A 25,367-nucleotide genomic window follows, 5' to 3' on the forward strand; every position below is an offset into this window, starting at 1 on the left:
CAGAGTGCTGTTTCTGGTAAATTTGTATGTCTGGCAATATGTCAAATGATGGCATAAACCAAATTGTTGCTGAGAAGCTTGATAAGAACAACTTCCATGCTTGGAGGTTCAGGTTAAAAGATTTCCTGATGGGAAAGGGTTACTGGGACTATATAGAGGGTGAGCATGAAGAGGCACCAGAGATATTCGACTGCTGTAGATGTGAAAGAGTTCAAGGATTGGAACCAAGGAGCTAAAAAAGTTATGTATTGGCTCTCTATCAGTATACAAGACACCATGATTGGGCACATAAAGGATGCCAAGTCCCCCAAGGAGGCATGGGACACCTTGGTAAAACTCTATGAAATGAATACCAAGGCACGAAAGATACAGTTGAAGAATGAACTTCATACTATGGAGAAAAAGAGTATGTCTGTGTGGATGAGTATGCATTAAAGATCAAGGGTATTGTGGAATCTCTTGCATCTATTAACATTTCAGTAGATGATGATGATAAGGTGCGAGTCTATCTACGTGGTCTCGGGCCACAGTACAAGGCGTTCAAGACATCTATTCAGACTCGGGAAAACATTTCCAATTTCACAGATTTGGTGTCTATGTTGATTATAGAAGATAAGAGCTTGGGTGAAGACCAACAGTCTTCACAAAACAAAAACATTTCAGAGCAACAGGCCTTCTACACAAGTTCAGGAAGAAGATGAGGTAGAGGAGGCTGTGGACGCGGCCAAGGAGGTGGCTGAACAGGTAATCAGAATTATGGCCAGTAGTAGCAACAACAACAGTCCCAAAATTCACAACAACAACAAGACGCAGGTGGAAGAGGCCAATTCAGAGGCAGGGGGAGTCAAAGAGGTCGTGGAAAAAGGCAGTACAATGATACACGTGGATGCTTTTAATGTGGTAAGCCTGGACACGTGCAGGCAGATTGTTATAAGAAGCAGGCTGACATGCAAAATGGGAAATTGCAGCAAAACAACTATGCATCCTCGAGAAGAAACAATGAGGATAATGAAAGATTGTTTGTTATGCAGCATGTTGTTAATGCCATGTTTGAAAATGTTGAAGCAGCACATAAAGATGATGTATGGTACATTGATTCAGGTGCTTCGAACCACATGAGAAGTCATGGGGAGTGGTTCAAGGATATGAAAAACCTTGAAAGACCAAGTTTTGTGGAATCAGAGGTTGACACTGCTGCTCATCCAATTGCCCATGTTGGAGATGTGCCATTATCTATGCAGGATGGCAAAGTGAAGTACCTTGTAGATGTACTTCATGTTCCGAACATAACAAAGAATCTGGTTTCAGTTGGCCGGATGATTGAGCAGGGTTTGCAGGTTTGGCTTAACCCTGATGGTTGTTATGTTGAAGACTTTAAAGAGAAGTGTAGGTTGGTTGCAAAAGGCAACAGAGTGAGCAGAATGTTTACATTGAATGTAAACATGCCTGAAGTGAGTGCTACAATGTTTGCAAATGGTTCAAGAATTGTTGTAGACACAAACATTTGGCATAAAAGAATTGGACATGTGAATGTGGAGAGAATGAAGTTTATGCAGACTAAAGGAATTGTGACAGAGCTGTCAAAGTTTAAAGTTGAAGGTATGCAGAAAATACGTGAAGCATGCCAATTTGGAAAGCAAACAAAGCATATATTTCCACGTGATAGAAATGTGAGCAGAAATGCACTAGATGTTGTGCATTCAGATGTATGGGGTCCTACGAAGACCATGTCTATGGGAGGCTGCAGGTTTTATGTGACATTTATGATGACCACAGAAGGAAAGTGTAGGTATACTTCATGAAGGAGAAGGGTGAGGTGTTCATTCATTTTCAGAATTTCAGAGTTATTGCTCATAAGCAAACAGGGAAACATATAAAGTGCCTAAGGTGAGATAGAGGGGGAGAGTACTTCTCCAATGAGTTCTCTGAATTTTTGAAGAAGAATGGTATTTGGAGATAGTTTACATGCAGATACACAACAAAATGGAGTTGCTGAGCGAAAAACAGACACATTGCTGAGATTGCACATGAGCATTGATGGGAGAGAAGAATATGCCGCATAGATATTGGGCAGAGGCTATTTCTACAGTAGTTTACATCTGAACAGGACTCCAACTGCAGCCATACATGATGTAACTCCAAAGGAGAGGTTTACTGGCAGAAAGCCTGATTTGTCTCATATGAAAGTCTTTGGATGCATTGCATATGTGCATGTGCTAGATGAGCTGAGAACTAAGCTGGATCCAAAAGCTGAAAAATGTGTGTTTATTGGATATTCCCTTGAGCAAAAGGGATACAGGTGTTATAACCCTGCTACACATGAGTTGAGGGTAAGCAGGGATGTTGTTTTTGATGAGATGAGCAACTGATATGCTGCTGAAAAAGAAGCTGTTAGGGCTGATGTGAGTGGAAATGTGGTTGCACAGAATGCAAGTCAGCAATCAGAGTCTTTGAGTGGACCAAGAGAGTCCTCATCTAGTGGTCGAGTTGATAGACCATGGAGTGGCAGGCTGTGTCATACTACTAGTCCCGCAAATGTGATTAGTACATCACATAAAGGCAAAGAGAAAGTGGTTAAGCCCCTTAGTATGCCTGACATTTCTGCAGGGCATTCTCATGTTGATAGAGAGTCTAGTGGCTCAAAGATGAGCCTTGATGAGGATCTTGGGATACCCGCTATGAGAACACCTAGTGTAAAGAAGGCTATGGAAGCCATGAATGCAAAGCTGCTGCAAAGATCTGGGAGACTGAAGAATCTCGTACAGAGGTTTACCTATGATGGGGTTATGTGGCACATCACTATGCATACATGGCAAAAGTTGTACAGGTTGTAGAGCCCACATGCATTGATGAGGCTGTTGTGGAAATGTGTGTTGGGAGAAAGCTATGGATGAGGAGATGGATGCACTATACGGAAATGAGACTTGGGATTTAGTGCAATTGCGTGAAGGCACGAAAGCCATTGGATGCAAGTGGGTGTACAAAGTAAAACATAACACTGATGGAAGCATAAGCAGGTACAAGGCTAGATTGGTAGCCAAAGGATATGCGCAGACATATGGCATTGATTATGAGGAAACTTTCAGCCCAGTTGCCAAGATGGCAACAGTGAGAGTTGTAATAATAGTGGCTATGTCAAAGCAATAGCCTTTACATTTGATGGATGTAAAGAATGCATTCTTGCATGGGGATTTGCAGGAAGAGGTGTATATGTTGCACCCACTTGGTTATGAGGATGTGAGTCACCCCGAGCATGTTTGCAGGTTGAGGAAAGTCTTGTATGGCTTAAAAAAAGCACCAAGAGCATGGTCTGACAAGATTTTTGAATATCTTGTCACTATTGGCTTTCATGTAGCTAATGCAAATTTCTCATTGTATGTTAGACACAGTGATAGAGGGTTTGTGCTTGTTGTCATCTATGTAGATGACCTGATCATTATGGGGGACCATGATGCAGAGATCTTTGATGTAAAGGTCTTGTTTAGACAGAAGTTTGAGATGAAGGATATGGGGGAGCTCAGATATTTCTTGGGCATTGAGGTGATTAGGTCACCACATGGTATTGGATTACTACAGAGACAATATGGCTTGGACATGTTGTCCAAGTATGGTATGACAGGCTGTAAGCCTATCTCAGTGCCATTGGATCAGAATGGCAAGTTGAGTGTAGATTCACGAAAGATTTTGGAGGATCCTACTATGTATAGGCGCATAGTAGGAAGCTTGATCTACATGACGATCACCACGCCAGATTTGAGCTATGCTCTTGGGTTGGTGAGTCAGTTTATGCAGGTTCCTCGGGAGCCGCATTTGGATGCATTGAGACACATACTGAGGTATGTGAGGTCTACTTTGCATTGTGGACTATTTTATGAAACTGGGTACATAGGTACACAGATATGAAACTGGGACATAGATATGTGTACACAGATGCTGATTGGGCTGGTAGTATCTCAAATAGAAGATCTACTAGTGGCTTCATGTTTTCTTTGGGGAGTGTTGTTGTGACTTGGAGTAGCAAGAAGCAGCCTACAGTTGCTCTATCCAGTACAGAGGCCGAGTATAGAGGTGCTACTATGGCAGCATGTGAGATAGCTTGGTTGAGAAAGCTACTTGTAGATTTGGGTCTATTAGTGGATAGACAAGTTGTCATTTTCTGTGACAACATTAGCAGTATACACTTGGCCATGAACCCAGTTTTTCATGCTTGCACGAAGCATATAGAGGTCCACTACCATTTTGTCAGAGAGAAGGTTTTGGCACAAGAGACATTGACCTTGTTTATGTCAGCACACAGTTTCAAGTCCCTGACATCTTCACCAAAGCGTTGGGTACAGAGAAGCTCTGCAGATTCAGGGCTTCGCTTGGTGTACATGAGATGGAGTTGAGCTCGAGGGGGAGTGTTGAGATATCGAGCTCATCTAGTGAGGCGGTGGATAACACTGATCACCCGCCTGGGAGGGATAGGCCCCACACTTACACCACTAGCATGGTTGGTGAGATCATGGGTGATATGTGGCCAGTGGGATGACAGGCTGTGTGAGAGCCATTTCTAGAGACTGGCATAGTTATAGTGCCAGCTCATTTAGTTGGGGGTTCACACTATAGAGAACCCTAGTATGTATTTGGTTGAGTATCTTTCATATTGTGTGTACTCTTATCTTTGTATATGGTGTGTTGATGAGTGTTGAGTGAAGAAGAAGAAGATTTTCAGCCTCTCACCTTGTGTGTTCTCTTTTAGGGTTTTGTGAGTGTGTGTGTGCAAGAGCTCAAGCTCTCTTCTCCCCTACATCTTTTCAATAACACACATAGACACATGATAAAATAAGGAAACAACGCACATACAAGGATGATAGAATCATAGAAGACTAGAGAATTTGGCATTTATTTGTACACCGGTTGGAAACATCTAATTTAGTATCTAAATCTATACTGAAGGTATATGCAATGTATAAATGTAAGATTCCTTCCTCCAGCTTTTGAGGTGTATAGGTGTGAGAACCTCCCCTTCTGATCTTGTAATTATTCCCCTCTCTGAAATAGAAGAAAGATCATGTTTTACCCTGTTTTGGCTTGGAGAGAGAAAATGTCTAGAGAGAGATAATCCAAAATTGAGAAAGTTTTTGGATATAAAAAACCTCCTAGTGTCTAAAATGGTTTCCCCTAAAATAGAAATTCAAAAAGAACTTTCCAATGTGCAATTGGAATTAATTGAAAATGTGTATAAAGGACCGTAGCCTAAGGGTCTAGATTTTTAGAAATTTTTGGATTATGGTCCAATTAAGGTTCCTATGGGCCAATAGGATCAATCCAAGTGTGGGGAGGAGATAAATCCAATGAATAAAAGAAAATACCCAAAAATGAGTAAATGCCCACATAAGATGAAGAGTTGACTGAGTACAAGGTTTATTAGTTAAAAACTATGAGATATTACTAAAAAAATAAGATATTTTGGTATAATGATACATTTTTGACACCTTGTTAAGGAGGGGGGAGACTTCAAGGAGGTGCCTATTCAACACATGTGGTGGAGTTTTTAACTCAAAAAAATTGTGATATTTTTATCTCTCCTCTCTCCTGGATCAAACCAAATAAAAAAAGAGCCAAACTAGGTCCAAATCTTGTCCAAATTCAGCCAAACTGAACATGGAAAATTCTAGAGCCTAGTTGGACTTGGTTAGAGGCCCCCCTCACCTATAAATAGATCCTTAATCTTTTGTAAAAAAATCTATGAACTATACCATGCCAGTATTACATTAAAATAATGATATTTTTTATTATCCCTTAAAAATCCTCTACTTTTGAAGAGAGTGGAGCCTCTCTCTCTCTTTTTTCAACCATCCTTGGAGCTTTCCTTTTAACACACTAACCAATTGATTGGTTGGGGGATTCTTCTAAGATAGAGAAGCAAACAAAAACAAGAGGTAAAGTGTAATTTTATGGTTTTTCTCTACTATTCTTAATGTTGGAACTTCTCAACTCCTCTCAAGCTTGAGAAGTTTCTAAATTAAGTGTTTATAATGCAAATCAAGATTTTCTTAAGAGTTGTAATGAATAATTAAGAAAAGTTTACATTTATGCTTAATTAGGATGTTTTTTATGTTTATCTCTCTCTCCCCCAAAGAATGGTCATTCCTATGACCAATTCTCTATTCAATTGATGCTTCTCATGGAGAAATTCTCAATTCATAAATCAAACTCTAGGCTTGTGAAGCTAGAGGTTAAGAAAATGGTTTTTTATACTTATATGCTAGTAAATTATGGTAATCTTATGAGTTAAATCCATAAATTGGATTTAAGGTTAAAAGATATTTATACTATCATAATTACATTACTAAGTCTTATTCTTTTCAAAAATATTAAAAATTATTAGTAATAGCAGCGGAGCTATGGCAAAATTTTTAAGAAATTGATACATGATTCATTCTTATGCATAACGTGAAAAGAGGACTTCCTACCATATTCTAGGATTGAATATCCTAGGCTAAAAGAATTATTTTCATCACATTCAATGAAAAACTACTTTTTAAGGTTTATGTATAATTAAATAATTAAGAAAAGAGAAAATTATGGTAATTTAATTTAAATGATAAAAGAGAAATTCCCATGATATTTGGAATTCAATCATTTAAATAGGAAGAGTAGAATTCTTAGCATATTGAAATTAATGGATATTTTATTTATATTTGAAAAGATGCAGGGGGGAGAGAGCTTGAGCTCTTGCAAGCACACACACACACTCATACACGGGTTCTCTATAGTGTGAACCCGACTAAATGAGCTGGCGCTATAACTATGCCAGTCTCTAGAATGGCTGTCACACAGCCTGTCATCCCACTGGCCGCATATCACCCAAGATCTCACTAACCATGCCAGTGGTGTAAGTGTGGGGCCTATCCCCCAGGCAGGTCATCAGTGTCCACTGCCTCACTAGATGAGCTCGATATCTCAACACTCCCCCTCGAGCTCAACTCCATCTCATGTACACCAAGCGAAGCCCTGAATCTACGCAGCTTCTCTGTACCCAATGCTTTGGTGAAGATGTCAGCTACCTGATCCTCTGTGCTGACATAAACAAGGTCAAGGTCTCCTGCCAAGACCTTCTCTGTGACAAAGTGGTAGTGGACCTCTATATGCTTCGTACAAGCATGAAAGATTGGGTTCCTGGCCAACTGTATACTGCTAATGTTGTCACAGAAAATGACAACTTGTCTATCCACTGATAGCTGCAAGTAGCTTTCTCAACCAAGCTACCTCACATGCTGCCATAGCAGCTCCTCTGTACTCGGCCTCTGTACTCGATAGAGCAACCGTAGGCTGCTTCTTGCTACTCCAAGTCACAGCAGCACTCCCCAAAGAAAACATGAATCCACTGGTAGATCTTCTATCTGAGATACTACCAGCCCAATCAGCATCTGTGTACCCATGTACACATATCTCTGTCCCAGTCTCATAGAATAGTCCACAATGCAAAGTAGACTTCACATACCTCAGTATGCGTCTCACTGCATCCAAATGCGGTTTCCGTGGAACCTGCATAAACTGACTCACCAACCCAATAGCGTAACTCAAATCTGGTCTGGTGATCGTCATGTAGATCAAACTTCCTACTATGCGCTTGTACATAGTAGGATCCTCCAAGATCTCTCCTGAATCTATACTCAACTTGCCATTCTGATCCAATGGCACAGAAATAGGCTTACAGCCTGTCATACCATACTTGGACAACATGTCCAAGCCATACTGTCTCTGCAGTAATCCAATACCATGTGGTGACCTAATCACCTCAATGCCCAAGAAATATCTGAGCTCCCCCAGATCCTTCATCTCGAACTTCTGTCTAAGCAAGATATTTACATCAAAGATCTCTGCATCATGGTTCCCCGTAATGATCAAGTCATCTACATAGATGACAACAAGCACAACTCCTCTATCACCATGTCTCACATACAGCGAAAAATCTGCATTGGCTACATGAAAGCCAATAGTGACAAGATATTTAGAAATCTTGTCAGACCATGCTCTTGGTGCTTGCTTTAAGCTATACAAGGCTTTCTTCAACCTGCAAACATGCTCGGGGTGACCCACATCCTCATAACCAGGTGGCTGCAACATATACACCTCTTCTTGCAAATCCCCATGCAAGAATGCATTCTTTACATCCATCTGATGTAAAGACCATTGCTTTGACGCAGCCACTGCTATCACAACTCTCACCGTTGCCATCTTGGCAACTGGGCTGAAAGTTTCCTCATAATCAATCCCATATGTCTGTGCATATCCTTTGGCTACCAATCTAGCCTTGTACCTGTTTATGCTTCCATCACTGTTATGTTTAACTTTGTACACCCACTTGCATCCAATGGCTTTCTTGCCTTCAGGCAATTGCACTAAATCCCAAGTTTCATTTCCATATAGTGCATCCATCTCCTCATCCATAGCTTTCTCCCAACACACATTTCCAGCAGCCTCATCAATGCATGTGGGCTCTACAACCTGCACAACCTTTGCCATATATGCATAGTGATGTGCCACATAACCATCATATGTAAATCTCTGCACAGGGTTCTTCACTCTCCCTAATCTTGGCAGCTTTTCATTCATGGCTTCCATAGCCTTCTTTACACCAGGTGTTCTCATAGCTAGGATCCCAAGCTCCTAAATCATATCTAGTGGCTCAGATATGAAGGCTCATATCTGAGCCACTAGACTCTCCATCAACATGAGAATGCCCTGCAGAAATGTCAGGCATACCAAAAGGGGCTCAACCACTTTCTCTTTTCCTTTACGTGATGTACTAATCACATTTGCAGGACTGGTATTATGACGCAGCCTGCCACTCCATGGTCTATCAATAGACCCACTAGATGAGGACTCTCCTGGTCCACTCAAAGATTGTGATTGCTAACCTACAGTCTGTGCAACCACACTTCCACTCACATCAGCCCCAATAGCTTCTTTTTCAGTAGCATACCAGCTGCTCATCTCATCAAAGACAACATCCCTGCTTACCCTCAACTCACGTGTAGCAGGGTTATAACACCTGTATCCCTTTTGCTCAAGGGAGTATCCAATAAACACACATTTTTCAGCTTTTGGATCCAGCTTAGTTCTCAGCTCATCTGGCACATGCACATATGCAATGCATCCAAAGACTTTCAGATGAGACAAATCTGGTTTTCTGCCAGTAAACCTCTCCTCTGGAGTTACATCATGTATGGCTGTAGTTGGAGTCCTGTTCATGATGTATACTGCTGTAGAAACAGCCTCAGCCCAATAGCAATGCGGCATATTCTTCTCTTTCATCAATGCTCGCACAATCTCAGCAATGTGCCTGTTTTTCCACTCAGCAACTCCATTTTGCTGCGGAGTGTATCTGCATGTAAACTGTCTCCGAATACCATTCTTCTTCAAAAATTCAGAGAACTCATTGGAGAAGTACTCTTCCCCTCCATCTGACCTTAGGCACTTTACATATTTCCCTGTTTGCTTTTCAACCAAAACTCGAAAATTCTGAAAGTGAGTGAACACCTCACTCTTCTCCTTCATGAAATATACCCACACTTTCCTTGTGTGGTCATCAATGAAAGTCACATAATACCTGCAGCCTCCCATAGATATGGTCTTCGTAGGATCCCATACATCTGAATGCACAACATCTAGTGCATTTCTGCTCACGTATCTGTTACGTGGAAACACATGCTTTGTTTGCTTCCCAAATTGGCATGCTTCACATATTTTCTGCATACCTTCCACTTTAAACTTTGGCAGCCCTGTCACAATTCCTTTTGTCTGCATAGACTTCAATCTCTGCACATTTACATGTCCAATTCTTTTATGCCAAATGTCTGTGTCTGCAACAATTCCTGAACCATTTGCAAACATCGCAGCACTCATTTCAGGCATGTCTACATTCAACGTAAACATTCTGCCCACTCTGTTGCCTTTTGCAACCAACTTGCACTTGTCTTTGAAGTCTTCGACATAACAACCATCAGGGTTAAACCGAACCTACAAACCCTGCTCAATCATCTGGCCAACTGAAACCAGATTCTTTGTTATGTTCGGTACATGAAGTACATCTGCAAGGTACTTCACTTTGCCATCCTGCATAGACAATGGCACATCTCCAACATGGGCAATTGGATGAGCAGTGTCATCCCCTGTCTCCACAAAACCTGGTCTTTCTGGGTTTTTCATCTCCTTGAACCACTCCCCATGACTCGTCATGTGGTTCGAAGCGCCTGAATCCACATACCATACATTATCTTTTTGTGCTACATCAACATTTTCAGACATGCATTCACGACATGCTGCATAAACAACCTTTCATTATCCTCATTATTTCTGCTTGAGGATGCATAGTTGTTTTGCTGCACTTTTCCATTTTGCATGTCAGCCTGCTTCTTATAACATTCTGCCTGCACATGTCCAGGCTTACCACAATAATAGCATTCACGTGTATCATTATATTGCCTTTGCCAATTTCCACGGCCTCTTTGACTCCCCTTGCCTTTGAATTTGCCTCTTCCACCTACGTGTTGTTGTTGTTGTTGTTGATTCTGGGATTGTTGTTGTTGTTGCTGCTACTGGCCATAATTCTGATTACCTGTTCGGCCACCTCCTTGACCGCGTCCACGGCCTCCTCTACCTCGTCCTCTTCCTGAACTCGTGTAGAAGGCCTGTTGCTCTGAACTGTTTTTGCTTTGTGAAGACTGTTGGTCTTCACCCAAGCTCTTCTCTTCGATAATCAGCATAGACACCAAATCTGTAAAGTTGGGAATGTTTTCCCGAGTCTGAATAGACGTCTTGAACGCCTTGTATTGTGGCCCGAGACCACGTAGACAGACCTCCACCTTATCATCATCATCTACTGACACACCAATAGATGCAAGGGATTCCACAATACCCTTTATCTTCAACGCATAGTCATTCACAGACATGCTCTTTTTCTCCACAATATGAAGTTCATGCTTCAACTATATCTTGCGTGCCTTGGTATTTGTTTCATAAAGCTTTACCAAGGTGTCCCACGCCTCCTTGGGGGACTTGGCATCCTGAATGTGCCCAATCATGGTGTCCTGTATACTAATGGATAGCCAATACATAACCTTCCTGGCTCCTTGGTTCCAGTCTTTAAACTCTTTCACATCTACAGCAGTCGGATTTATATCTGGTATCTCCGGTGCCTCTTCATGCTCACCTTCTATGTAGTCCCAATAGCCTTTTCCCATCAGGAAATTTGTCAACCTGAACCTCCAAGCATGGAAGTTATTCTTATCAAGCTTCTCAGCCACAATCTGAGTTATCCCATCATTTGACATTTTGCCAAACACAATTACTGCACTCTAGTTTTTCTGCACAAACTGCTGTATTTTCTGCACAGCGGTACTGTAGTACTCTCAAATGTCACAACCAGTGACTTCAATGTGCATACATACACCCAATGGGCAACTGTAGACCTCTTTTGCAGCACCCACAGTGTCTGCACAGTCAATCTGTCTTCCTGCAGTTCTTAAAACAGAGTTCTGCAGAGAATCGATGACTTACCCGCAGTGCTCGAAATCGCCTGCTTTCTGAAAAAACGGAGGTCCAGACGCGCCCGAAACGCGTTTCTGGTCCAGAAAACTTTGTCCGATAGGACATAGGACAGTATAGTTGCCCTATAGCTTTACTCCCGCGAAGAAAGCTCCTCAATTAGAGATCGTTGCCAGTCTCCCGACAAGGGTGTAGTCACCAACACAAATAGGGAAGAGTAGTTGAAGCTCTTACCCTCGTACCGCTTCTTGTGGTTCTCTTGCTTGCAGCTCAGCCCTTAGCACGAACCAGGCTCTGATACCATGAAAAGATGCAGGGGGAAAGAGAGCTTGAGCTCTTGCAAGCACACACACACACACACTCACAAAACCCTAATAGAGAACACGCAAGGTGAGAGGCTGAAAATCTTATTCTTCTCCACTCAACACTCAACACACCATATACAAGAATAAGAGTACACACAATATGAAAGGTACTCAACCAAATACATACACGGGTTCTCTATAGTGTGAAACTGACTAAATGAGCTGGCGCTATAGCTATGCCAGTCTCTAGAATGGCTGTCACACAGCCTGTCATCCCACTGGCCGCATATCACCCAAGATCTCACCAACCATGCCAGTGGTGTAAGTGTGGGGCCTATCCCCCAGGCGGGTCATCAGTGTCCACCGCCTCACTAGACGAGCTCGATATCTCAACAATATTTAAAGAGGAATTTTAGATAAATTTATTTTATGCGTGAGAAATATTTAAATGATAAAAGAGGAATTCCCATGACATTTGGAGATCAATCATTTAAATAGTAAAAGTGAAATTCTTAGCATATTGGAATTAATGGATATTTTATTATAGATAAATTTATTTTATGAGAAATATTTAAATAATAAAAGAGAAATTTCCATGACATTTGGAATTCAATCATTTAAATAGTAAAAGTGAAATTCTTGGCATATTGAATTAATGGATATTTTTACTTAAAAAAAGGGAAATTTTAGATAATTTTATTTGATAATAAAAGAGAAATTTCCATGACATTTAGAATTCAAGCAATTAAATGTAAAAAGAGGAATTTCCATGATAATTGAGATCCAAGAAATCAAATGAAAAAAAGAGAAAATTTTAGTATAATTCAATTTATGAATATTTATCAAAAGTGAAAATATGGGTGAAATTGATTTTTATAAATCCCATGAATTCTTTTATTCAAAAGAGGAATATTGAATATAATTCATTTGAGAAATTGAGAAAGAATATGGAAATAGTCGTCGAGAAAAACAACCTTTATCTAAGCCAAACAATTGGCAAAAATTTAGAAAAAGTCCCATTATCGACATCGAAGTAGGAAAAGCTAGTAAATGGGAATAAGATGTGAATAGGATGGGATAGGATGTGAATGGATGTGATAAGAAGTAAATGGGATGTGATAGGATGTAAATAGATATGATAAGATGTAAATGGGATGTGATAAGATGTGAATAGATGTAAATGGGATGTGATAAGATGTAAATGGGATGCGATAGGATGTGAATGGATGTGGTAAGATGTGAATGGGATGTGAATAGATGTGATCAGATGTAAATGGGATGTGATAAAATGTGAATAGATGTGATAAGATGTAAATGGGATGTGACAGGATGTGAATAGACGTGATAAGATGTAAATGCGATGCGATAGGATGTGAATGAATGTGATAAGATGTAAATGGGATGTGATAGGATGAGAATAGATGTGATAAGATGTAAATGGGATGCGATAGGATGTGAATGGATGCGAAAAGATGTAAATGGGATGTGATAGGATGTGAATGTATGTGATAAGATGTGAATAGGATGTGATAGGATGTGGTGTGATGAAAATGAATGTGGATGAGATGTGAAGTAAATGGATGTGGATGTGTGTGTGAAAGAATGTCATGTAAATGGATGTGGATGTGTATGTGAAAGAATATGATGTAAATAGATGTGGATGTGTATGTGAAAGAATGTGATGTAAATGAATGTGGATGTGTATGTAAAAGAATTTGATGTAAATGAATGTGGATGTGAATGTGAAAGGATGTGATGAAATGTAAAGGGATGTGGATGCGGATGAGATGTGATGTAATGTAAAGAGATGTGGATGTGAATGTGATGTGGATAAACGGATGAGTCCATGGCTCTTTTATATGAATCTGTTGGTTGATCTTACTGATCTTCAAAATGGAGAGTCCATTTGGATTTTTATAAGTGAATATATTTTCGCGTACTATGAGCTAGGAACTATTGATGAAAAGGTCCCTGAGTGGACAGGTGGTGAGCGTTTGTTGGTTGCAAATGATGCTGTAGTTACACAATTTGACATTTCAAATGACAGTCTATCTGACAATTGAGATAATGAGAATTTACACAGAACTTCATTCACACATCACATACATTTCTCTGTCTACATCACTGCATATCTACTGCACTCAAGTATGAATTACATAGAAGATCTGAAACACAGAATAAGACAAACAGATTGACAAACTGCATCTGATATTCTGGAATCCACCCAAATCTACATGTATCCACCAAAAACACACACACGATTACATAATTGAACATCTGCCGTGCTATGAATAGCTACGACCTTCTACTTCCAAGATTCCAAAACTAACCAACTTCCAAAAATACCAAAAATCCATACATATAACTTGAAAAATAATCCGCCTAAGGTCTACCCCAAACACCTGGCACAGCTTGGTGCTTGAGCCAATGGCTGACATCAAACCCACAATCCCTCCGTAAACTAGACAAGCAAAGAATCTTGCAAAGATACAAAATCAACATAAACACCATCAGAACATCCTCCTCTTTGAAATTTTGCATATCCCGCTGACTTTCCATTTGAAACGTAATGCTCTACTGATTTCTGACTAATCTGCTGCACTACTGACTTTTGGCTGATCTGACTTCCTATTTGTTCATTGAAATATTGCTTCCTCCACATTTTGAAAATCGGACCATACTCCTTTGTCAAGCTGAATGAAAGAAACTTGATTGGCAAATTAGACAACACTTCTCGAACACTTGAAAATTGCACCACATAATTCTGCCTTGAATCCGATCTAATCTTCCACACCTGTTGTGACATAGTCAAATTTGTAAAACTTGCTTCAGATCCATCAAATATCTGCACTTGACATCCTCCAAGTTGAATGCTATCAGAACTACCTTTGTCAAATAAATCTGAACCCAAATCTGCCAAATAGTCAATTTGATCACCAACTTTCTTCACAATGCAAACATATTTAAGATTAGATTGAACCTTTGACAGCAAAATCACACTTCAAAACCAAAACTTTGACCCTTAACAACTTTTGCAACTTCCCATTGATGAATTTAGCATTCCTCTTGAATCCTCCAACCATCAAAATCAGCCTCAATCAGCTCCTGTAGGTTTATTTGGCCATCTACTATATGACACCAATATGCAAGAAACCTACTGAGATGTATACAAACCAAGTTTGCTCTGAAATCTGAAAATTCCATAAAAATCAAGCAAATAATCCGCATATAATCTTCTAGAATCCTCTGAACCTGTTTAAATGTGATCTGATCCACAAACCATAAAAACTGATCACTATGCATCCTATAATGCATTCTTCGTTGCCCAATCAGCAACTTCAAAGTCTGCAACACATGAAAATTTGAATTCTAAATCCTCCTCCCTGCACTGCTCAGTCTCTGATCAGAATCTCCAAGAAGAAGTTTCTAAATACTTCCAAAACATGGGGTGAAATTGTCTGAACACCTGAACACCTAGCAGAATTTTTGTCAAATCATTCGGTAAAATCTTTTTCTGAAAATCCTCTTGAATCCGATTTAACACTTTTGCATGATCTAAGATTGGATTAGCAATCCTCAGACTATCCTCCACCTTTGAAATAGTATATTTGAGCTGTTTTGTCCTCTGCAAAACTAGGGGGGCTAGGTACAAGTCCGCCTTGACAATCAAAAAATCCTCCAAGATCTGTTTATTCTGTCTTAAATGATCTGACATTAGTTTTGAACTATACAAAGTGTCATCTACATATTTCACACCTTTGTGCAATTTTTCTGAACCTGACGGAATTTCCTCCTCAACATCCTTTGAAATTTGACTCTAAAACAGTGAAATCTGATTTGAAAACAGTGAATTCTGATCACATTGCACCTTGTAATGCATTCTTTTAAACTGAACTTGCAACCACAAAATTGGAAACATATGAAAATCTGAATTCTGACAACCCATTGTGTAAGAATCTACTTCTATTGGCTCATCAACTTTAAAACACACATCCTCTGACAAAAGTATGTTTGGGTTGACAACAACCTATCCCACATCTCGTTCAAAAAGCACATCCATGGAGCTAAAGCTTGAAATTGCATCATCCTACATGTCAAACATCATATGTTGATCCTCCAAACTTGTCAAACCTGCTTTATACTCTTCAATGACTTGCTCTTGACAATCCCCCTGCTCAATCTGATCAATAATATGTGATTCAGCCATCCGCTTGTTCAACTTCTCTGCAATTGAAACATCTCCTTGTTGAATATCAACCTGTGACATCAAAATATGTCTTTCAAAACATTCAAAATAAAAAATCTGATTTCTGTGATCATCGGCAACATCAGACACAATGGTCGGACTTTTTGCTTGAATTCGCAAACCATCACAATTAGCATGTGTAAACTCCTATAAGGTTTGTTCAGCACATTGGGTTTCTAAATTCTAAATCTGTTTATGGGATTCATGTATCGATCCCGCAACATCTTCCAACTACAAATTCTCTTGTGTAGATATGTTTGACACAAATTTCACAGTCACTGCATGAGCATACTCTAGTGGTAGATTAGGGGTATCTAAGGGCTCTTTGAGGCTCTCTTGGCCAAGCTCCTTTTGCACCTCCTTCTCCACCATCTTTGGTACTCCCACTTGATGACTTTCAAACTTCATGCCAATCCAAATGTCATCATCATCACTTGACTCCCCTTCAAACTCATCTGCATATGCATCTCTTAACTTCTCACATGCTTTTTGTAACTTCCCAATGCTTTTCCTACTGGAACATGACTTTCGCCTGTCTCCTTTGTGATCAGCTAATCATTCAGATGCACTCTCCAAGACATCCTCAAAGTCATCTAACCTTCCCAATGCATTCTTCATTTCCTCCCAAGCTGATGCTGTATGCACTTTATGGATAATTTTATGAAACTTTGTGCATAGGTCAACCATACACCATTTCCTACATGCATCTCCCTTTGAGCATTCATCAATTGCACACGGACAATCCTCATGCCTTCGACTCATGCAAACCTCACATTTTTTCTTCTTCTTCTTACCCCCCATGACACACTCACATAATTACAATACAAGAATCATATTCAGCCCTCAAGAAAGATGCACCACACCAATCCGAGACCCACCATTAAATTTGCTAAACGGAGAGCCACGGATGCTGTACTGGGATCCGCAAAGTTCATTTAATTGGCTACTTAAAATTGATTGAAATATTTTAAATTGATAATATTATGATTTCTCCTTGAAAAATTTGCCATAAAAAGTTACCTTCTGGCTGCAAAGCAGATTCAGTCTGCAAATCAAATGTCATCTATGATTCAGATATTGTTTTTGAATTTTGACTATAGATGCCATAGGTACACCAATGAAGGAATGATTGGAAATGAGGTAATGATGGCTTTGAGATAATCAAAGCTGACTTGATGGATTGGAAACCACACTATTTTCAATCCTTCTTAAGAAGATCCATCAAGGGTGTAGCTACCAGGGCATAATCTTTGTAAAAATCCTGTACCATCCTGTGATTCCCAAAAATCCACGAACTTCGAGGACTGATTTAGGATGTGGCCAATCCAATATATCCTTGACCTTGGGGGGATCTACCGAGATACCATCTTGGAAGATAATGAATCCAAGATACTCAATCTGATGAGTAAAGAAAGTACATTTTCTCTTCCTGGCATAGAATTTATGTTTGCGTAGCAATTGCAGAACTCTACACACATGCTCTTCCACCGACTTGGAGTATACTAAGATGTCATCAAATAAGACAAGCACAAATTCATCCAAGTAAGGATGGAATATATACTCCATTAGGCGGTTGAAGGTTTTAGGAGAATTGGTCAACCCGAATAACATTACAGTAAACTTATAGTGGCCATAATGGGTATTGAAAGCTATTTTTTGGGTGTATCTACTTCCTTGACTCTGATCTAGTAATAACCAAACCTGAAGTCTATTTTTGAGAAAATTTTGGCCCCATGAAGCATATCAAAGAAGCTCGTCGATGCGAGGGATATGATACTTATTCTTGACGGTGTGACTTGATTTAACCCCCGAACATCTATGCAGAGACAAAGAGTACCGTCCTTTTTTTGGAAAAGAACGGGTGCTCCCCAAGGAGAGCTGCTATGATGTACAAATCCTTGCTCAACGAGTTGGGAAAGTTGCTCTTTAATCTTAATGGCTTTAGAAAGAGACATTTTATAGGGTGTTTTTGAGATAGGTTGAGCACCAAGGATCACCTGAATTTCATGAGATCGACTTCTCGAGGAGGTGGTAACCCTGTGAGCTCGTCAGGAAAGATGTGAGAGAATTCTTGGAGCCAAGAGGGTTTTATTTCTTTACTAGGTTCAGCAGCTTTGTTGAGATTAACTAGGAAAACATGTCCCCTACGTCCTCCTTTGAGAAGATGCTTTGACTACCCTAGACTTAGGTTTACCTGTCTTTCCTTGAACTGATACTACTTGGCCATGCTCATTTTTAAAAATGATACTCCCCTTGCTATAGTGAATACTAGCATTGTTTGAAATAAACCAGTCCATTCCAAGGATCCCATCATAAATTCCTAATGCCAGGACTCTAAAATGACCATGAGTTTACTTACTATCCAATTCGAAATCAAGGTTTCCTACATAATGTTGAGACACTACTTCCTTCCCACCACTCAACCATTCTTCTAGGTGGTTTTTGACCCAAGTTTAGCTTTTGTAAACACCTTGGAGAAAGAAATGAATGGGTACTGCCACAATCAATCAAAAGCTAGAATGGCTTACCATGATGAGTGGTTGGGGTTTAAATAACACCAAATTGCTGATTTGGACCTTTATGTTCTACCATCGCATGGATAGTGGCACATTCTTCTTCAGTTATCTCCAGAGTTGGTTCTTTGCTTATAGCATAGGCCATGCAAGCAACTGCTTCGTGGCCTCTGCCACATCCACCACCTCTTGCACTTTGGTGGATGGGAGTTCCACGGCCTTGATTTGATCTACCACTTTGAGGTAGAGATGATGCTAGCTTGGGACAGTTAGCTCTGAAGTGTCCTAGCTTGTTGCATTCAAAATAGAGAGGGGCCTCTCTAGAAGAAGCAACATACAAGCGGGGAACAAAAGAATTGGCTTGCCGCCCTTGGTTGTATTAGGGATCATTTTGCTGGGGGCTTCTTGTAAGATTGATCTTTAGGGTTCGCTTCAGGGTAAGATGTCTTTTGAGGCATGGCTTTACTAGACTTTAGCTCTTGCACAAGAGGCTTTGTTTGTATAAGAGCATCTTGGAATGTGCTTGGCCTCATTGCTTTGAGGTGGGAGTCCAAGGGTGCATTCAAGCCTTGGAAAAAAAGAGACACTTGTTGAGAAGTTGTCATGGTGGCCGGGGCATACTTACGGAGAGTGATGAATTTAGAATAGTATTATTCCAAGGTTAAACCGAGCTGCTTTTGAGACTAAAAATTCATTCATCTTGATGGATTCATGAGATGGTGGGAGATATCATTCCTTCATAGCTTGCTTGATATCCTCCCAAGTTTGGGAATTTTCAGTGACTCCTTTGTCATGGCACCATTGCTTCCACCAAAGCTAAGCATCCCCGGTGAGTCAAAATAGTGCAAGCATGGACTGGTTTGCCACTCCAGTACTGGCAACAACTGAGAAATAATCATCCATTTCTTTGATCCAAACCTCAACATCCTTCTCAATCTTTCAACCTTCCCCCTTCAAGGTGGGAGGTTGCATTTGCTTGAGTATGAGCTTCTTCTCTTGGACATTTGTATATAGTGCATTGGGGAGTGGAGGATGATCGTCCTAGTCATCATCGTAAGATTAAATTTTAGGATTACAAGACTCATACTTTACATTACGCTCATGCTATTAAAAGTAAAGCTTTGAAATCAATTTATTTCCCAAATATTTACAAGGACAAGTTTCATTACAAAGGTTTAAGACTAATAAAATCCTAGGCTCAACTAGACATGAGACTAGATCGGTCCACATAGGTGAGATATGGGGGTTCTGCCGCCATAGATTCTAAGACACGAAAGACTGATGATAAAGGTGGTATAGTCTGGATTGGGCTGTGTCCCAAAATGGCTACCCTGTCAATGGGTAAGACCTACATTACTTGTTCATATACCCAACAGTCCTATGGTATGCGATTTCCATCTATGGTCACAGAACTATCAGGCCTGGAAGTACCTACTACAAAACAAAATAAACGGACCATCTTCAACTTTTCAATCCAACGAATTTGCTTTAAATCGGTGGTGATGTTCCCAGTTTGGTCTACTCTGATGAAAAAATACCTCGGCAATGCGATTCCAAAGGTGATCTCTTCCCCACCCTCTTTGGATACGAGAGGTATGAGGGAGGGAAAATCTCTCAAGTATCTACACCATGGTATCACAGAACTTGAAATTTAAAGAGTGGTGACAAGCCATCTAGAAGATGCACTGGAAGACTAAGAATCTCAAGTAGGCATCACCCTCTTCCTACAATCATTCAATCACCAATTTAAGTTGTTCTGGTAAGTTATTTTATCAATCAGCATTAGGTAAAACATATATTCCAAACTAATCTTAATTAACAAGTCCTAGGAAGTAAGATCATTTTTGATACCAATTGTAAGGTTCCCCCCTTCCTAAATAGGGAAAACCTTTAAGATAGTCTACTAAGTCTAGCTTGGGATAATTTCCTACTCGTCAACACCTTGACCATGTAAGATACAAGGATACTATTACTAGGTATGACATAGTTCTATCACGCAGGGAGAGTGTGGTCTTTTTGAAGGATTTCTAAAATCAAACCACTCAGAGTGATCGACATAAACTCGAGCAACTTGTATTCTTGACTTCTAGAAACAATGCTTTTTTCCTCATCTACGCAAGGCACAACTGACCTAGTCCTCTAGAGTAGCGTTGCCTAGGGATTTATTTATCTAATGTAGAGCTTTAATTAATTCCGACTAATCAGGTCCACTCGCCCATAGGATGTTGCTGTCAGGACATTCCATCCTCCCACTTTCCACCCGCCCATAGGATGTTGCCGTCAGGACATTCCATCCTCCCACTTTCCACCCAACTCACACGTCAATTTATTTTCTAATTAATCCTATCACACTGTTTGACATAGCTAAACAAGTTCCTTTTAATTAAAGGCCTTACGCATGGTTCATTTAAATAGTCTTTATCAATGATACATAATGTTTACAAACAAAGGATTTTAAAAAAATAGGTATAATGTTCAAAATTATTCATAGCCAAATTCAGGCTCTTTATTTTATTCTACCGATGATCTAGAATTCGGCCTTCCAGCCTCTATAGACTAGGCAATCCCTATTATGGTACCATACACCTCATCTCATCGGTAACTGGCGAGGATTCAAGCCAGCCTTTTGCCCTCTCAGGGTCTATCCCTTGATCCTCCCGCCCCTAAGAGGGATGTCTATACACTAGGGAGGGCTTACTCACCGCACTAGCTTGGGCCTGCAGAACTAGGCAGCATCACAATATTCGCCTCCATTAGTGAAATCTTATTCTCCCAATATTCACCTCCATTAGTGAAATCTTATTCTCCCAATGGTATGAGGGATACCTTGGGTTGACTTCGGGCCTCGCTAACGTCACCGCCCGACTACACAAGCATGAAAACAAGGTTAGCATTGAGGCAAGGAGAAGATATACATGTACTTCTTAAGTCAATCAAGATAACAATTTACAAACTAAACTCTAGAATATGACAGATTTCATCACTTTTCTTGAGAAAACAATAATTTCACAAAACATTTAGTATAAAGAAAAGTGGCATATTCTTTCTTAATTTCTTTAAAGTTAACATTAAAAATTTTAAAAAAATCTCCTTTTAACCAAGCTAACCTTGTATTAATTCTTTGTGGGGCTCCCACAAGGGGAGAGATGTGGCGGCATCTGGAGCAACCTCTCTAGACTCATTGTTGTGCACGTCTCTCAAGGTGATATTTTGGCGCTTTTGTGAAGGATCCATTCTTCCTGGCTTCTTGTAGCCGACGACACCATGAATCAAACGCTTCAGTCAGATCACAAATTGGAGCTCGTTTGCTGAAGTTATAGCAAAAAACTCCTAAGTATGAACCACCTCTAAGAGTCTAAAAAACTTTACTAAAGTCACCGCTAATGGGGGAGGGGGGAAAGGTGTCCTTAAAGTGGATTTGCAAGGAGAAGGTTGCAGCTAGAGGGAGAGGAGGGGGAGTCCTCCCTTATGTCTATTCACACGGGGGGTGTGAGATGGGAATACTATCAAAGGCCCTTGGTTCCTTGGGGGTATGCTAGCCCGCGCGCCAGGGAATATTCATCTTTATGGGGATAAGGTGCAAAGGTTCGAATGCCAAAGCATCGCGTTGGTTTCACTTGATGTCAGGTGGGACCAAAGGCACTTTGTCACAGAGGATTAATGCACCTATGTACCAAACAGGCTGAAGAAGGGCAAGAAGGTCCAAGGCAACCAAGTGCAAGGTTGGAAGGGGCACAAGAGGGGGAAAACCAAGCTAGAGTCAGTGAGGTGGGCAACTCTTGTCCATGAAGATTTTTGTCCATGAAGATTTTTGTCCAAAGAGCTCACGAGGCATCGACGAGCATCAAGGCTCAGAACAATGCTCCAAAGTAAAGGAATGTGAAGCAAGGTGAGAGGCTGAAAATCTTCTTCTTCTTCACACACTCAACACACCATATACAAAGATAAGAGTACACATAATATGAAAAGGTACTCAGCCAAATACATACTAGGGTTCTCTATAGTGTGAGCCCAACTAAATGAGGTGGCGCTATAACTATACTAGTCTCTAGAATGGCTGTCACACCGCTTGTCATCCCACTGACCGCATATCACCCATGATCTCACCAACCATGCCAGTGGTGTAAGTGTGGGGCCTATCCCCCAGGCAGGTCATCAGTGTCCACTACCTCACTAGATGAGCTTAATATCTCAACACTCCCCCTTGAGCTCAACTCCATCTCATGTACACCAAGCGAAGCCCTGAATTTGCGGAGCTTCTCTGTACCCAATGCTTTGGTGAAGATGTCAACGACCTGATCCTGTGTGCTGACATAAACAAGGTCAACGTCTCCTGCCAAAACCTTCTCTTTGACAAAATGGTAGTGGATCTCTATATGCTTTATGCGAGCATGAAAAACTGGGTTCCTGGCCAACTGTATACTGCTAATGTTGTCACAGAAAATGACAACTTGTCTATCCCCACTGATAGACCCAAATCTGCAAGGAGCTTTCTCGACCAAGCTACCTCACATGCTACCATAGTAGCACCTCTATACTCAGCCTCTGTTACTGAGCAACTGTAGGCTGCTTCTTGCTGCTCCAAGTCACAGCATCACTCCCCAAAGAAAACATGAAGCCACTAGTAGATCTCCTATTTGAGATACTACCAGCCCAATCAGTATCTGTGTACCCATGTACACATATCTCTATCCCAGTTTCATAAAATAGTCCACAATGAAAAGTAGACCTCACATACCTCAGTATGCGTCTCAATGCATCCAAATGTGGCTTCCGAGGAACCTACATAAACTGACTCACCAACCCAACAGCATAGCTCAAATCTGGACTGGTGATTGTCATGTAGATCAAGCTTCCTACTATGCACCTATGCATAGTAGGATCCTTCAAAATCTCTCTTGAATCTACACTCAACTTGCCATTTTGATCCAATGGCACTGAGATAAGCTTACAGCCTATCATACCATACTGGGACAACATGTCCAAGCCATACTGTCTCTGCAATAATCCAATACCACATGGTGACCTAATCACCTCAATGCCCAAGAAATATCTAAGCTCCCCCAGATCCTTCATCTCTCAAACTTTTGTCTAAGCAAGATCTTTACATCAAAGATCTCTCCATCATGTTCCCCCGTAATGATCAGGTCATCTACATAGATGACAACAAGCACAACCCCTCTATCATTTTGTCTCACATACAGCGAGAAATCTGCATTGGCTACATGAAAGCCAATAGTGATAAGATATTCAGAAATCTTGTCAGACCATGCTCTTGGTGCTTGTTTTAAGCCATATAAGGCTTTGTTCAACCTGCAAACATGCTCGGGGTGACTCAGATCCTCATAACCAGGTGGCTGCAACATATACAGCTCTTCCTCCAAATCCCCATGCAAGAATGCATTCTTTACATCCATCTGATATAAAGACCATTGCTTTGATGCAGCCACTGCTATCACAACTCTCACTCTTGCCATCTTGGCAACTGGGCTGAAAGTTTTCTCATAATCAATGCCATATGTCTGTGCATATCCTTTGGCTACCAATAATCTAGCCTTGTGCCTGCTTATGCTTCCATCACTGTTATGTCTTACTTTGTACATCCAATGGCTTTCTTGCCTTCAGGAAATTGTACTAAATCCCAAGTTGCATTTCCATATAGTGCATCCATCTCCTCATCCATAGCTTTCTCCCAACACACATTTCCAATAGCCTCATCAATGCATGTGGGCTCTACAACCTGTACAACTTTTACCATGTATGCATAGTGATGTGCCACATAACCCTCGTAGGTATACCTCTACACATGATTCTTCACTCTCCGAGATCTTCGGAGCTTTGTATTCATGGCTTCCATAGCTTTCTTTACACCAGGTGTTCTCATAGCTGGTATCCCAAGATCCTCTCATCAAGGCTCATCTCTGAGCCACTAGACTCTCCATCAACATGAGAATGCCCTGCAGAAATGCCAGGCATACTAAGGGGCTCAATCACTTTCTCTTTGCCTTTACGTGATGTACTAATCACATTTGCAGGACTGGTATTATGATGCAGTGTAAGATTCCTCCCCCACCTCCTTTTTGATATCTAGTATCTTTCCCTGTAATCAATCCCTCTTCAGAAATATAAAGACCTTGTTTCTAACTATTTTAACCTAGAGAGAGAAAATATTCTAGAGAGAGAATATTCATATTTTGAATATTTTTGGATAGAAAAATCTCTTATAATTAAGATGAATTCCCTTGAAACAGAAATTCAAAAAGAATTTTCCAATGTGCAATTGGAATTAATTGGAAATGTGTATAAAGGACCTTAGCCTAAGGGTCTAGATTTTCAGAAATTTTTGGATTATGGTCCAATTAAGGTTCTTATGGGCCAATAGCATCAATCCATGTGTAGAGAGGAGATAAATCCAATTTGTAAAAGAAGATACCCAAAAATGAGTAAATGCTCACATAAGATGAAGAGTTGAAAATGTACAAGGTTTATTAGTAAAAAAATATGAGCAATATTAAAAATATGAGATATTTTGGGTATCCAAAAATGAGTAAATGCTCACATAAGATGAAGAGTTGAAAATGTACAAGGTTTATTAGTAAAAAACTATGAGCAATATTAAAAATATGAGATATTTTGGGTATAATGATTCCATTTTGACACATATGTAAGGAAGGGGAGTTCTTTAAAGGAGGTGCATATTTCACATAAGATGAAGAGTTGAAAATGTACAAGGTTTATTATAAAAAAACTATGACACATATGTAA

This window comes from Cibotium barometz, chromosome 16 (genome assembly GCF_041138505.1).
Source record: "Cibotium barometz isolate CiBa-2024 chromosome 16, ASM4113850v1, whole genome shotgun sequence".
Lineage (NCBI taxonomy): Eukaryota > Viridiplantae > Streptophyta > Polypodiopsida > Cyatheales > Cibotiaceae > Cibotium > Cibotium barometz.